Source organism: Ahaetulla prasina, chromosome 5 (assembly GCF_028640845.1).
Source record: "Ahaetulla prasina isolate Xishuangbanna chromosome 5, ASM2864084v1, whole genome shotgun sequence".
NCBI lineage: Eukaryota > Metazoa > Chordata > Lepidosauria > Squamata > Colubridae > Ahaetulla > Ahaetulla prasina.
This window is the reverse complement of record NC_080543.1, coordinates 79,637,549-79,652,510: the sequence shown is the minus strand read 5'-3', so window position 1 is coordinate 79,652,510 and position 14,962 is coordinate 79,637,549. Positions and strand designations below refer to the sequence as shown.

At 38.5% G+C, this 14,962-nt stretch overlaps 1 protein-coding gene across 4 annotated transcripts in view; it reads left to right on the top strand.

Annotated features, from left to right (window-relative positions):
* Positions 1-14,962, top strand: part of CNKSR2 (connector enhancer of kinase suppressor of Ras 2) — a 574,134-nt gene that overhangs the window by 234,971 nt on the left and 324,201 nt on the right. The window lies entirely within an intron of this gene.

Genomic DNA, 14,962 nt, shown 5'->3' with positions numbered 1-14,962 from the left:
ATGTTTATTTGGCATATCTAGACCCTTTACTGCAAATCTGTATGAAGCAGTCAGATATACCATGGTCAGTATTGCATGTTAACAGTTATTTTATAAAATCCTTAAGAAAATAGTATCAATTGAAACTATCTTTAAAGTACTGTACTGGATTGTATTCTGCAATTTTCTAGAATTGGTTTCCAAGTTTAAATTACAGAATACTGTAAACTTTATTGTGTCTCTGATTGTTAATATATTAATAATAACTTGTGAGGTATTAATACTTGAAAAAATAATCATAATTAGTTTATGAAAATGCCTTCGATATAAATAATGCAGTTACAAGTCTGCTTATCCAAATATATTGATATTATTGATACTGTTTTCCCCAAATATTGTTGCTTTAATTTCCGCACAGTTATGCTCTGTAAATTTGTTATGAAACAAAGAATAACACTTTTAATTTTTTTGGATATGTATTTGGTTTTACCTAAAATATTTTAAATCCTGAAATCATTGTTTTCTAAATTTCACAATATCCTTTGCACTCAATCTCATCTTTAATCTGCCTTCTACTATGCTACTCTGTAGTCCCTTGTTCTAAATCTTGTATTTGTCTCACTGTCATAGTACCATATTAAAGTCATTTTCTATTCCACCATCTGTAATTTATTCCATGTCTTATGTCATAATCTGATTAAAATGTTTGCACTTTCATAATTTCATTGGATGTTTGTAAAGCTTTCCTACTCCAGTCTATCCTTTTAGAAATGCTTTTGAAGGATGACCACATTCTCTTTTTAATTGTAAAGACAACCCTCACCCCTGTTTCTGTCAAAGATTTTCCTCTTTTTATTTGCTTAGATTTTAAGACTGTTCCTATACGGAAATACTTATTAACAGTTTAGTTGTACTGTATATAGTACAATAAAACCAATTCTTTAAGTAAAAAAAATATATATCAGAATGGATTTTCAGATTTTTTAAAAATGAGCTCATATGTCTTTTTTCAAATGAATTATGTAAATTATTTTGAGTAGTGGTCATTTTGTCTATTTCTTACTGGAACATATTATTTTGGAATCAAATAGTAAGTTGTAACATTAACCTTTTATTAGCCTAGAAATGGAAAGGCTAATAAAAGGCTTTAAATAGTTCTCAGGGCAGAGATGATCATCGTGTAGAGATATAACAACCATTTCAAGGCTACCAAGAACTATACCAAGTATCCATTAATGGGTGAGGAAGAAACCATGATTTTAAAACCCCAAGGTTATAAAAAGTTATTCCTTCTTTTTCATGGCAATCAACTCTTGTGTTTGGCTTCATTCTTCTCTGCAATAAGGATTTTAATTTTGCAGAGACATATCTTCTGTGAAGTCACCCTGAGGAATCAAGTTAAGTGGTCAAATACCAGGCAATATGAGATTTATTGCCAAGTCCAAGTTGAAAAACTTGACAATTAATACTTATTTGTGAACCTGGTTGATATAGTAAAATAAATTGGATATTTTTGTCCAATACAACTGGTATTGAATGTGCTATGTATATTGACTATATATTATTTGTGAATGTTTTAACAATTCATAAGCAGGATACAAAACTTTTTGTATTAGATCTTGGTAGAATTTTTAAGAAATAGTCATGGAAATGTTCAGTGGAGAACCTTTCAAGATTCCTTATATGTAATCAATTCATAGAAATTTTCCATCAACTGGGTAAAGATGTAAATATCTGTAGGAGAAGGTTTTGTGTCACTGGTTTATCATAACGTGTTGAGCTTCTGAAAAGAACAATGTTGTTTCATTAGTTGATAAAGCAGGCGCTTTCTGATGCAGTGAATTTCCTATTCACTCTCATGTGTGTGAAATAATAGGGATTGCAATGTTTCAAAAGCAAATTAATTTTTATATACTTCAGCTGAGCCACTGATGGGCAATCTTTCCATTAGGACATACATGCCAGATTCATTGCATATGTGTGAATGCCTGTAAAGACACATACACTTTGTTTTGATACTTACATTATATTTCTTAAATTTTGGGTTTGTGCCTTTTAAAGAGTTAAGTGTCATATTCTAATTTATTTTAAGTTGAAGGACATAATTTTTTAACTTTTTTTTTTATTGAAAAAGTTTTACAAAATTTTCCTTCCCCCTTTCCCCCCTCCCCCTCCCCTCTCCCCTCCCCTCCCCTCCCTTCACAAACCCCTCCCCCGACTTCCCGGAACAAACACAAGGTATAGTAAAAATAAAGCAAACATATGCTAAAAAATGTTCCTTCCTAACTAAATTATAATCCTACAATTCTCATCAATTCCTAACTTCCCCCCAAACAATAAAAAATAATACATCCTAATCATTCAAAGGCAGTCTGATAACTCTTAGTCTGATATCTGTTTTGAATATAGTCAATCCATTTTTTCCATTCACTTAAATATCTTTCTTGCGTATTGTCTTTCAAAAAGGCTGAGATTTTTGCCATCTCAGCCAAATTGGCAACTTTCAATCTCCATTCTCCTATTGTAGGTACTTCTTTTTTCTTCCAATACTGTCCTATTAGTAATCTTGCCGCTGTTATTAAATTTAAAATCAACTGTCTCAATTACTGTACAGTCCGTGATAATTCCCAGCAAAAAAACGTGTGGCAGGAACTTTATCTTTTTTTTCAAAACATTTTGTAGAATCCACCAAATTCTTATCCAAAAGCCTTAATATTTTTGCAAGTCCACCAAATATGAAAATATGTAGCATCATCACAATTACATCTCCAACATTTTGCTTGCATATCTGGATATATACATGATAATTTCTTAGGATCTAAATGCCATCTGTAAAACATTTTATAAAAATTTTCCCTTAAATTCTGTGCCTGTGTAAATTTAACATTTCTAACCCAATTTTTTTCCCAAGTTTCCAATAATATTGGCTCCTGAAAATTTTGTGCCCACTTTATCATACAGTCCTTTACCAAATCCCTTTCAGAGTCTATTTCAAGTAACACATTATACAATCTCTTTATATGCTCCTGAGATTGATTTCTAATTTGCTTTACCAAATTTTCCTCATTCTGGACTATACCAATTTTCTGATCTTCCTTCCATCTAGCACGTAATTGCCCGTATTGGAACCAGGTATAATTTTTCCCTTCTTCTTTTAATACGTGCAAAGATTTTAATTGCAAACTACCGCATTCAGTATACAAAAGATCTTTATATGTAGTCATTTCCTGAGTCTGTTCTAAATTTATGTTTTCTATTGTATGTCTAGGACTTACCCACATGGGAACCTTATAATTTAATTTATAAAAATATTTCTTCCAGACACGCAAGAGAGCAATTCTTAACACATGGTTTTTAAAAGCCTTATCCACTTTTTTTAATCATAAATTAAATATGCATGTCATCCATATAATAAATCATAACCTTCTATATTCAAAATTCTCTCCTCTGTTAGGTTAAATCAATCACTTTTCACAGAGAGAACAGCTGCTTCATAATATAATTTAAAATTAGGCATTTTTAAGCCTCCCCTTTCCCATGAATCTTGAATTATTTTCATTTTAACTTTGGCCTTTTTACCTTCACATATAAATTTATTAATTCCAGTCTGCCATTCCTCCAAATTTTTGTCTTTCTTAATTATTGGTATCATCTGAAAGAGGAATAAAAATCTAGGTAAAACGTTCATTTTAATAGCAGCTATTCTCCCCAACAATGATAACTGCAATTTTTTCCAAACCATCAAATCCTTCTGAACCTTTTGCCATAAGACCTCATAATTATTCTTATACAATTTCACATTTGATTGTGTAATATAAACCCCTAAATATTTAACCTTTTTTACAATTTCAAATCCTGTTATTTCCTCTAATTTTTCTTTCTGTTCTTTAGTCATATTTTTTATTATCACTTTTGTCTTTTTCTGATTTACCTTAAACCCTGAAACCTTCCCATATTGATTAATTATTTCCAACAAAGATTTACTAGAGTTTATAGGTTTTGTTAGAGTAATCACCAAATCATCTGCAAAGGCTCTCACTTTATATTCATGTTGTCTAACTTTAATTCCCTCTTACTCCTTTGATTCTCGTATTTTATCCAATAGTGGCTCCAGAGTTAAAATGAACAATAATGGTGATAAAGGACATCCCTGTCTTGTTCCTTTCGCAATCTTAAAAGCTTCTGTTAAGTTACCATTAATTATTATCTGGGCTGTTTGCTCTCCATAAATTGCTCTAATTACTCTTACAAAACCATCTATAAATTGCATTTTTTCTATTAATTTAAATAAAAAGTCCCAATGCAATCGATCAAAAGCTTTCTCTGCATCCAAAAAGATAAATGCTGATGTTATAAAATTTTTCTTTTCTAAATATTCCAATAAATTAACAATCTGCCTAACATTATTCCTCATCTGTCTCCCTTTTATAAATCCAGATTGATCGTATGAATTCTACGTTGTAAAACTAACATTAATCTGTTTGCTATTATTTTAGCAAAAATCTTATAATCATTATTTAACAGTGAAATTGGCCTATAATTAGCAGGTTTGGAACAATCCTGTTCCTCTTTTGGTATCAATGAAATAAAAGTTCTCCATGAAGAGGGAATTCCCCCTCCTAATTGCATTTGATTAAATAATTCCTTAAGTGGACCTAACATCTCATCCTGTAAGTTCCTATAATAACTTACTGTAAGCCCATCTGTACAGGAGTTTTCCCCATTTTTAATTGTTTAATTACCAAAATAATTTCTTCAGAAGTTATAGGCCGATTTAATTCTTCCCTTTCTTCTAAAGTTAAACTTTTAACCTTATAATTTAATTTATAAAAATATTTCTTCCAGACACGCAAGAGAGCAATTCTTAACACATGGTTTTTAAAAGCCTTATCCACTTTTTTATCACAAATTAAATATGCATGCCATCCATATAATAAATCATAACCTTCTATATTCAAGATTCTCTCCTCTGTTAGATTAAACCAATCACTTATTGCAGAGAGAACAGCTGCTTCATAATATAATTTAAAATTAGGCATTTTTAAGCCTCCCCTTTCCCGTGAATCTTGAATTATTTTCATTTTAACCCTGGCCTTTTTACCTTCCCATATAAATTTGTTAATTCCAGTCTGCCATTCCTCCAAATTTTTGTCTTTCTTAATTATATCCTGTTGATATCTCTCTTTACCTTTATATTCTACTTTTTCTATAATACGTTGTTTCTGTTTTTTCCTTAAAATGTATGCTAACCACCTACCAGGTCTATTTGCATTACAAAAGGTATTATGTTTGGCATATTGTATATTTGTTGCCACTTGGTCAGCCATTATCATATTAAATTGACTCTGTAATATCTTTATTGCATCCTTAATCTTTTGGTCCTGCGGGTTATGTATTAGTAATTGTTGTTTCTTATAAATCTCCTCTTCTAAGTACCTACGCTGTCTTTGTTGCTTACTTCTCTGTCTGTTGTTAATATATATTAACACACCTCTCATAAAGGCCTTACTGGCATCCCAAACCATTTCTATCGATGTTTCCTTATTCAAATTATAAACAAAAAATTCTTTCATCTGTTTTTTACATTGATTTACATTTTCTTGATATTTAAAAATTTTTTCATTTAATCTCCATGTTCTTCTGCCTTCTTTTCCATATTGCAATTCCATCCAGACAGGACTATGATCAGAGAAACATCTTGGAAATATCTTAATTTTCTTCACCCTAGAAAGCAAATAATTAGAAGTTAAAATAAAGTCAATATGTGAGAAGGATTGATGCCTATCAGAGAAAAAAGTATAATCTCTTTCCTCCAAGTCTCCAGACATCTCTCAACTCAAAATCTTCTGTCATCCCAGAAAAAGATTGAGGCAGCTTTGCATGTGCAGGTATCTTCTTAGAAGAAATTCTCTTGTCCTTTCATGTATCTATTACTCCATTCCAATCTCCTAATATAATACACGATTTATAATCCCATAGAATCAATTTGTCATACAACATTCTGTAAAAATTTTCTTGTTGCTGATTGGGTGCATAAATACCAAGCAAAAGAATCTTTTTTGTTTCTAATATAAGTTCGATGGCAATATATCTTCCGTGAATATCTGCCTCTATTAACTTGGCTGGTATATCTTTTCTCAAATATACAACTATACCATGTTTTTTGTCCAAAGCAGAGGCAGCAAAATGTTTACCCAACTTTGAATTTATTAAGTATTTTTGATCTGATAATTTAATATGTGTTTCTTGTAAGCAAATCACATCATTTCTAAATTATTTCAAATAATGAAATATTTTTCTTCTCTTCTGAGCTGAATTCAAGCCATTAACATTCCAAGTCAAAATTTTATTTGCCATTACTGGCCTTCTGAAGCCTTTGAGCGATCAGCTGAAGATCATCCTCCCGTATCTTCGGCCTTGCTCCTCCCACCGCTTCTGTAGCAGAATCCTGAGCTTTACTTTGAGTTTGTTGCTCCTTTTCCTTACACTTGAGGGCTCCCCTCGTCAGTCTTTGTTCTTGTGGTTGGTCCTCAGATGGTAACATCACTGGGATCACCTCAGTTTCCACACCAATTTGAGTCTCTTGAATTCTTTTTTCTATTACTTCTATTTCAACTTTCAGCACAGTAGAAAGAAAATCTTTGGCCTTAAGCACAGTTTCAATACGATATCTTCTTCCTTGATAATATACTGTCAAACCAACTGGAACTTCCCATCTAAATTGAATCTGGTACTTCTTAAGTTCTTGTGTAAAAAATATGAAGTCTTTCCTATTCCTTAACATCTTGGGAGGAATCTCTTTCAAAACCTTCAGCTCCTCTTCTCCTATTTTCTACTATTTTCAGGTTTTTCTGATATGCAACTTGTAAAATCTGATTTCTCACTGTCCGTTTCAAAAAATAAACCACAATGTCTCTAGGAAGTTTCTTCTGCCTGGCAATCCAAGAATTAACTCTGTAAATTTTATCAATTTGATAAGCAACCTCTTGTGGATCAAGTTCAATAAATTCAGCCAGGGCTTCTGATAAAAAAATTTTTAGGTCTTCCCCCTTTCCTTCTTTAAACCCCCTAATTCTCAAAGCTCCTTCCATCATTCTATACTGCATCACCACCACTTGATCTTCATTTTTATCCAATTTTATTTGCATTCCTCCCATTCGATTATCTAGTTGCTTGTTTGACTGAACAATTTCTTGCACCTCCTCCTCCACCCCCTCCAGTCTTTTTGCCAAACCTTGAAAAGCGATCAAAATATCTTCTCTTATCTTTTTATTATCTTCTTTTATTTCTTTTATGTCCTCCATCATCTCCTTAAACCTCTCCTCAAACACTTTCCCTTGTTCTTTAATCAAGACTTCCAAAGCTACTTCAGAACCCCTTCTACCGGCAGTCTTAGGTGGTTTAGTAGACATTTCAATTTTTAAAAGTCAGAGAATTTAAGTTTAAAAACTTCTTTCTCCTTTAAGTATAGGAGAGCTCAGTTTGTTACAATCCACAAATAATGTTTCCTAGCTTCTTAGTTAAGCAGCCTGCTCATTTTCACTTTACTTTCACTTCCTCTCAGACGCCATTTTAAACAGTCAGTTAAAGCAAGGGGAAAAAAGTTTCTCTTTTTAAAAGGCAGAAGTCAGGAAATCAAAAATACTTGCAATCCAATAATTGTTCACTCGTGCTTCTTCCATCTGCATGTAGAAATCCACAAAAAGAAATCAATTGAGCAGAGGTGGACACCTTCCTCTTTTCCTGCTTTTGCAGGAGTGCTCTGAAGACCGGAGATTAGCAGGATTCAATGGGATTCAACCCTTCAGGACTCTGCATAACAAAAACAAAGCCCCTGGGGGAATCTACCACTCCCCTGCTGCTCTATTCTCTCTCTTTCTCCCAGAGAGGGAAATTGAAGCCGGGAACAGCTGTTCTTCACTGTTTTCACCGGCTTTTACAATATCCCGTGCGGAGCGTCTTAATTAGGCACCCAGCGAGGAAGGTGGCGCCAACCGGAAGTTAACTTTTTAAATCATTGTAATGTATTTTAATAATTAGCTATGGTTAAATATTTTATATCAATCTGAAGCATACCTTAAAAGTGTTTAAAAGATTATTTGCATTATTTTACTAGTAAAATAAGTTGTTAGACAAGTTATACAATTAAGTTTAACTTTCATAACACTAAATATATTGTTTTGATAAGCAGTATCTAAACAAAGAATTTTGTAGGATCAGGCAGAGAAATAGGTAATTATGAGTAATTATGGTTTAAATCTTCCTTTGGTATGAATGTGAGGTGAGATGGAACTTTGAATATCTTAGATAGCTATTTTTATCTGATCTCTAAATTGCCCCACTATCCTTTCCTCTGGCCCACAGATGGTGCCTTCCAAGTTAGAAGAATTAGTCATAAGAGCTCTTTCTGTGTGTATGTATGTTGATATGGGCATGTATGTGTATGTTTATATTTTCTTGCAATATAACATTGAGAATTAAATATATAAATTAGTGCTTTCAACATTTGTAACCAACATTTGTAACCAGAAAGCATGCAACTATATAAAAAAAGGTGCATTTTTTGGACTGCATATAATTGGTGAAGGAAAGTTATCTTAATCTTATGACACACTGGAGAGGCATACTATATCTAATTCCATTGTCTTAAGTTAATTTGTCAAATCATTGATATGTATGTCAAAAGAATGTAAACATTTAATCAAGATATTTCTTCTTAGACTCACTTTTATTGACTGACTTAGAAAATTTATTATTAACTGATTAATATGTCTTCAAAATGACATTATATATTTACACTACATTATCTTTGAAGTCTTCACATTGCACTATCAGGTAATTAAAAAAAATAAATATAGCTCAATTTAGTTACAATAATTCTCACAGTTCCGAGCCTAGCCAGTAATAAACGAGGCCATACCATTTGTTGGTAGAGCAATTCCCCTTTACTGGGCTCTCGACTCACACACAGTGAAATTTGGAATCTGGCCAGCATTACCGGCTTCTGCCTGCTAGCTGATTATGAGGGCGCGGCATGGCTTGCTCCAGGCTTGCTCCAGCAAAGACTCTCCGGCCCCTGCTGCATCGCTCTTCCGGGACTTGTTCCAGCAAAGACTCTCCACTGCTGCTTCGCTCTTCTGGAGCTTCTCAGCATGTCTATTGGGCTCCCCTCCATGAGTCCATTGCAACACCCAGCACCCGACACCCAGCAGTGCACATCATGCAACCCCCCTTCCCCCTTCTCGCTTATGGCAACTCAGAAATGGCGTGCAGGGGCATAGACTCAATGTCACCATCTTGGATGTTGACAGATGGCTCCCCTCTACCAAGGGGAAACACATCTGGAAAAGAGCAAGCACATGTACGAGTTAGTGTATATGCAGTCAGGCCCGGTTCCCAAGGGTTCCCTCCCTGGGCTTAAGTGGGTTTTTCCTATGGAACCTGTTGATCAATCTTTCTGCTTGTACATCCTGACTTCTCACCCATGAGGGCTCGAACACGGGGTACCCTTTCCATCAGACTAAGTATTGCAATTCCCTTTAAACACTCAGGAATCCAATATCTGGTCTATCTCATAGTGGGATTCCCCCTCCACCATTATGGGTCTAGGTGGGGGTGGGGTCAAGGGTCCACTTTTTGATGTTATCACCGGCTTTAGTCAGCTGCTATGGAAGACTGGATGGACCTTTCCCAATAGGCAAGGGAACTTCAATTCCACTGTAACTGGATTAATCACCCTGACTATGGGGAATGGACCCAAGAATTTTGGACCCAGCTTTTTGCATGGTAGTCTCAGTTTCAAATATTTGGTGGAGAGGTACACTTTCCCCCCATTGAATGGTCTTTGTGGTGACCTTTTCTTGTCCACATGGAGTTTCTAGGCCTGGCTGCTTTTACTAATGCCTGCTTGACATCCCCCCAGACCCCATGCAGGTTATCAATCCACTCTGTCAAGCTGCTTAAGGAGGGGACCTCCTGAGGGAACTCAGGGATTGGCACAAACTCCACCTTGTTCACCACCTTGAAGGGAGTATGACCTGTACTGCTGTGTACAGCATTGTTGTATGCCATCTCCACAAACAGCAGAAACTCTGCCCAATTAGTCTGCTGGTAGGTGATGTAATACCATAGGGACTGTTCCACCATTGAATTAACTCTCTCTATGACCCCACTGGTGCTCAGATGGAAGGCAGAGCTAAGCCGTTGTGATGGCCCGATTGCTTGAACAAACTCCCTCCAAAATTTGGCTGTGAATTGGACTCCTCAATCTGAGATTATCCTCCTTGGCACCTCACTTAGGCAGTAGATATATGTCAGGAACAGTTTGGCTAGCTTGTGGGCTGAGGGTAGGCCTGGACATGCGATGAAGTGGGCCTGTTTTGAAGAGATCTATCACTGTCCCTGTCACCATGTTGTGGTGCCTCTCTGGGAGTTCCACAGTGAAGTCCATGTCAATCTCCTCCTGGGGCTTAACGGGGTCAGCTGTCAACCCTTGAAACAGTAAGCCTCTGGCGGACTGTCTCAAAGTTCTCATTTGGGGGGGAGGCTTACAGGGATAATGAAAAACAGTAGACTCATGGAATGGGAGGTTGATGACGAAGAAGCAGCTGATCAATAATCAACTGGAGAGCAGGCCTGCAGCAGTAGAAAGAACTAGGCCCAAAAGAAAGATTCCAGGCCTCTCGAGAAGTCCAACAGCTATGTGGGTAGGGCAGGCACATGCGGGGGGCAGGGTTAAATTGGCAGGAAAGTAACAACGGTTATTGCTGCCTTTGTTTTGGTTGCTACGTGCTGATGTTTCCAGGCCTGCAAGAATTAAAAGCAGTTATTGAACCTTTTATTTCTGTTTCTTGGTTTTGGAGAGTCAGAACAGTGACAGAAAGAAATCTGTTTGCTCCTACCCATTTTCCTTTTCCTCTTCTCAAATACAGTCAGGGCTCAGCAGGTGGAAGGGGAAATCCTGGAGTTGAGGCAAAATGTTTGGCTGGTAGCAAACTATATGCATGACTTCCACCGGATTGCTGGCAAGTTGCGGGGTTGGCCAGAACAACTGTTAGTTCATTACTTTAAGGTGAGCCTTGAGCCACACTGTGCCAAGTGTGCACATATTGAGGCCTATCCCCCTGGCTTGCAGCATGGTACCTAGTGGTTACCGAATTATATGCCGAATTGCAGAAGTATCACCCAAAGGGGGAGGTGACTACAAGACCAAGGCAATTCCCAGACAGAGCAACAACCATCACTTAGGTGAGACTCCCCTCAAGAGTGCCAACACCAGAGAGACCCATATCCACTAGGATGCCCATCCTGTGCTTCCGCTGTGATCAACCAGGCCACCAAATGGCTGAGTGCCCAGTCTCTAGTCCAAAAGCCAAGGCTGGGGCCCCAGGGATGGTGAAACCAAAAAAAGTCATCCTGGAAGAGCCAGAAGAGGTCCAGAGGGTCACTGCAGGCTATGACAGTCACCAGAAACACCAGCAGATTGTGGAGGAGTGACTGTGGAAGGGGAACCCAACCCAGCCAGTTATGACAGCCAATGGGAAAATGACCCAATGGTAAGTAATACCATCTCCCCTTTGTTGTTCCAGTGGTATTACAGCCCAGAGATGTGGTACCTATGAGGCTCTAATAGATAATAGGTGTACCCAATGCTTCATTATCTGGGTGACTGCTGCAAAATTGAGGGTAAAGGCAAAGAGAATGTCACAGCCCTTAATATTTGAGCAAGTAGATGGTTCATTGCTAGAAGGGTTACCTGCAACCCATATAAAAGAACCAGTGAAACTGGAATTGGCCCAGCATTGGGAACTCATCCAATTCATCATTGTCCTGAAAATAACTGAATCGGTGATATTGGGATTAATGTGGTTGGACAAGTGGGGTCCAACTGTCTGATGGGAGGGTGGATGTCAGCACTTGAGGATAGGCAATGGCCCCAAACCCCTCAGCATGAACAACCATGGAAACGGGATCTCAATGCTGGGCCAATTGCTGGGCTTGTGGCTGGGCCAATAACTGGGCTTGTGGCTTGACATGGGCTGGGCCCACTTCGAGACACAAGCCTGTGAACATGCAGGCCAAGTCTGTAAAGAATCCGGCCTCCCCCTCCCACCCCCCGTGTATAGAGATCTTGCCATCATAATCAGTGAGAGGGAGTGCAATGTCCTTCCTCTGCACTGGCCCATGGACTGTGTCATAGAAATCTGTCCAGTGGAGAAACTGCCAAAGCCAAAAATGTAATCAATGACACCATGGGAAAACTTGGCTAGGGGATTCATCTAGCTGGCTAGGTCCTAGATCGCAGCCCCAGTGCTGTTCAGGGAAAAGGACAGGACACTAAGGATGTGTGTAGACTTCAGGAACTCAATGGAGTGTGCTTTAAAAATACATACCCCTTCCTCTCCTGAAGGACATGCTGTCCTGTTTGGCCGAGGGACATATTTTCACCAAGCTTGATTTGAGGGAGGCATATTACCGGGTCCAGATCAAGGAAGGGGACGAATGGAAAACTGCTTTCAACTGTCCCCTAGGAAGTTATCAATTCAGAGTAATGTCATTTGGCTTGCAATAAACTTCAGCAGTGCTTATGCAATTAATTAACGAGGTCTTGCATGAGCATTTATATAAAGGAGTACTTGAATATTTTGCTGACATCCTGATTTATACCAAAACCATGGATGAGCATATCCAGTTGGTGTGCAGTGTCCTGGAAAAACTGTTGGTGGCAAATTTATATGTAAAGTTGTCCAAATGCGAGTTCCACCAGACCTGTTTGGACTACTTAGGATATTGTGTGTTGAACACTGGGGTGGAGATGGATCCAGCGAAGGTGCAATTGGTTATGAACTTGCAAGCATTTGCAAAGTTTCCTAGGTTTTGCAAACTTTTACTGGCAGTTCATCCCTTTGTTTGCATGGGTGGCCCTACTGCTAACCAACCTTCTTAAGACAAAGCACACAATGGGGAAAATCAGACCCAACCAACCATATAATGTACAATATAATGGACAATGGAATGTCAAAGAGCCTTTGAAACATTAAAGGTGCTGTTGGCTAAGAAGCCCGTCCTAAAATATCCAGATCTGGAGCGAGTATTTGTGGTCCAAGCCGATGCCAGCGACATGGCCATGGGAGATGTCCTTCTCCAAACCAACAAGCAGGGTAACCTGCAACCGCATGCCTATATGTCACACAAACTCAACGACACCGAAAGGCAGTGGGCAATTTGGGAAAAGGAAGCCTACAAGGTCCAGTGAGCACTGATGACATTGTGGCATCTACTGGAGGGGAGTCGTGTACCCTTTGAAGTGTAGACAGATCACAAGAACCTTGAAGCCCTCCAAACTCCGTGCAAGTTGTCCCCCAAACAGGTCAGGTGGGTGTAGTATTTTAAACACTTCCATTTTACTCTGAAATATATTCCTAGGGGGAGGAATTTTCTAGTGGTGCCCTATCAAGGATGCTGCAATACAATAGTGGATGGGGAGACGTAGTTCATGCCATTATACCTCCTCAGTAATCCATGGCTCAAGCCACAACCTGAATGCAGGCAATGCAACAACCAGAAGAGGGACTGGATGAGATGACCTACTCCTTGAAGGTGGGTCTGCCCACCAACCCATGGTTTCAGGAGAACCAGCAGATGTTAACCCAGAGAGATGGCCTGGCATGGAAGGGGAGCAAATTATATGTCCCTCACACCCAGCATATGGCTGTGCTGCAGTGGTGCCATGATGCAAAGTCAGTTGGTCACTATGGGTTCCTGAAAACCCTACATCTGGTCAACTGTCAATTTTGCTTGCCAAAATTGAAAAAAGATCTAGAGGGCTATGTCCGAAGCTGTACAATCTGTGCAACAATGAAAAAATGACCAGGGAAATCACCAGACCTCTTGCAACCTGTATCTAATATCACTTGACCATGGATTTCATTGTAAAGCTCCCTAAGAATAACGGGAATACTATTATATGGACAATTATTGACCTATTCTGAAACCAAGCCTGTCCAAGCCTCCCGTCAGCATGTAAGCTGGCAAAGATGTTCATCACCCATATATACCGCCTCCACGGCATCCCACAAAGGATCATCTCGGACCAGGGAGTGCAATTCACAGCCAAATTCTGGTGGGAGTTCCTTAGAATGATTGGGTCTTCTCAAGCCTGAGTTACGTATTTCATCCAGTTACCAATGGATTGGTAGAGAGAGACAATGTCATGATTGAGCAATACATGAGATGTTATGTAAACTACCAACAGATTGATTGGGCTGACCTCCTACCCTTTGCAGAAGTAGCATACAACAACACAGTGTACAGCAGCACCGGGTTCACACCCTTCAAAGTGGCCAATGGGATAGAATTCATCCCCATTCCCAAGTATCCTTGGGAGTCCCCCTCACCTAACTGATTGGGTGGACAACATGCAAAGGGTATGGTAGGAGGTGATAGTAGCATTAAGGAAGGTGGCAGAAACCCAAAAGATCCAGGCCAACAAGAAGCAGAGCCCCCATATCCCATTCTGGGTTGGTGAGAAGGTGTACCTCTCCATCAAATACCTATGTCTAAAGGTGCCCTGCCATAAATTAGCCCCTACATTCCTAGGTCTATTTCCCATAGTCCATATACTCAACCCAGTCATAGTGGAACTGAAATTCCATCATCTATTGGGGAGAATACACCCAGTATTCTACAGTAGTGTTTTGAGACATGTAGAGACCTCAGATGTAAGAGAGATCTTGAAGCATGAACCTGGGGCCATTCAAGTTGGGCGGGAGGTGCACTACGAGGTTGAGCAGATCTTAAATTCTTGCATTCATAGGGGGGCCCTACAATACCTGGTATAATGGAAGGGGTATCTCCTGTCAGAGGCACCTTGGGTGAGGAGTTGGGGGTGAAGGCTGCATGGTTGGTGAGATGGTTCCACTGGGAGCACCCTTGAAAACCGGGCAGGAATGATTGCGTGAGACCCTGCTCAATAAGCAAGTAA